Source organism: Armigeres subalbatus, unplaced genomic scaffold (genome assembly GCF_024139115.2).
Source record: "Armigeres subalbatus isolate Guangzhou_Male unplaced genomic scaffold, GZ_Asu_2 Contig269, whole genome shotgun sequence".
Lineage (NCBI taxonomy): Eukaryota > Metazoa > Arthropoda > Insecta > Diptera > Culicidae > Armigeres > Armigeres subalbatus.
The window spans coordinates 23,386-25,459 of NW_026943008.1; positions in this window are offsets into that span (position 1 = coordinate 23,386).

Sequence of the window (2,074 nt, forward strand, 5' to 3'; positions counted from 1 at the left end):
AAGCAACCGGCTGTAGGTAGTCTGGATAGGGCGTTAGCAGGTATTTCCATAGTAGATAGGGTTGGTGGAATTCCATCCGGTGGTATTATTGGGCGAACATCAGAGATTACATCGCATACAGGCGCCATTAGAAAGGTAGTGAATGCTTATGTGCCTCCCATTTCTTCCTCACCTGTTGTGAGTGGTGGCAATCGGTACTCTCTTGAATTTATATCTCCGCCACCGATCCTTGATAGTTCGCTAAACAAACTAGATATCGTTGAGGATGTTCCCTCGCTCCCTCTCAATCAAGTGCAAGCTAGTGATGAAACGCGATACCCAGTGTCAATTTCCGCGTTAACGGACCGTCCTCTGATCGAACCGCTTCATCGGGAAAGAAAAGGTGCTACCAGTAGTGATCAAGTGTTTCCGTCAATTTACTCAAGTGGGAAAAGACAGTGTCCTGGTCCGGTGGAGAAACTGATGGTTAATCAACGAGAGCAACTGACAATCAATCGACGAGAGCCGACGTCTGCTAATCGGCGGGAGCAAACATCGGAAATTCAACAGGTACAGCCGCCAGTGAACCGATTCGAGCTGCCGTGGGCAAACCAGCAACGGCGACTGCAGCCGGACAACGAGTTTAGAGAAAGGACGACATTGCCTTCAGCGGAACAACAGTTTCCAGATCCGGGCGGCAATCTTGCGTTTAATGCAAACCTACATTATCGGGGACCGAGCGCTCAACAAATCGCAGCTAGGCAGGTCATTTCAAAGGAGTTGCCAACATTTGCGGGAAATCCTGAAGATTGGCCTTTGTTCATCAGCTCATATATCAACACTACTGAAGCGTGTGGGTATTCGGAAGCAGAAAATTTGGCTAGGCTGCAACGGTGTCTAAAGGGAAGTGCCTTTGAAGCGGTACGCAGTCGTTTACTTCTCCCATCCGCGGTACCTAGCGTCATCGCCACGCTTGAGACGCTGTACGGCAGACCGGAGCTGTTAATACATACTTTGCTGCAAAAGGTACGTGGGGCACCCGCTCCAAAACAGGATCGGCTAGACACGTTGATTGGGTATGGAATGGCTGTGCAGAATCTCAGCGACCATCTTGAAGCTGGAGGTCAGCAAGCTCACCTTAATAATCCGATGCTGCTGTTCGAGTTGGTAGACAAGCTGCCAGCCAATTTAAAGCTTGACTGGTCGCTATATAAACAGCGTTGTGTGGAAGTTAATATTCGATCGTTTTCACAATACATGGCAACTTTGGTGAGAGCGGCAACCGATGTGACCCTACATTTTGATCCCAAACAACAACATCAGCTACCGTTACAGCAACGATTTACGAAAGGTAGCAAGGATAGAAGTTTCTGTGGGGCACATTCTTCGCAAGTAACAAACGAGTCATCGAAGAAAGAAGAGTTTATCTATGGAGGAAAACCCGAATCGTCAGTACCAGCATGCCTTATCTGCAAGGATCCAGAACACCGAGTGAAGAATTGCTCCAGGTTTGCTCGAATGCCGCTAAACGAACGCTGGAAGCTAACGGGAACACTGGGACTGTGCCGCATATGCTTGGGAATTCACGGTAATCGACCATGCAGAAATCGACAGAAGTGTGAAATCGATGGTTGCCAATCTAGACATCACGCACTACTTCATTCGAAACAGAAGACGGGAACGGTAGAGACGAATGCCAATTCGACGACGGTTAGATCCAACGTAATCACTAACCATCACTTTTCCGGCCGAGCGGTGTTGTTCCGTATTGTCCCGGTAGTACTGCACAGCAATAACCGGTCATTGGCGACCTACGCATTATTGGATGATGGATCAGCTAAAACCTTGGTGGATGAGGAGATCGTGAAGCAGCTTGGTGTCACTGGAGAATCATTACCTCTGTGTCTGAAATGGACTTCTAACGTAAAACGTGTTGAAGCAAATTCGAAGCGAGTAGCGCTTGAAATATCTGGTGAAACTGGTGAAGCTAAGTTTGCGCTCAAAGACGTGCGTACGGTGCGTAAGCTGGATCTCCCACGACAGTCGTTACGATACCCAGAATTGGTGCGAGCGTTTCCATATTTGAAAGGATTGC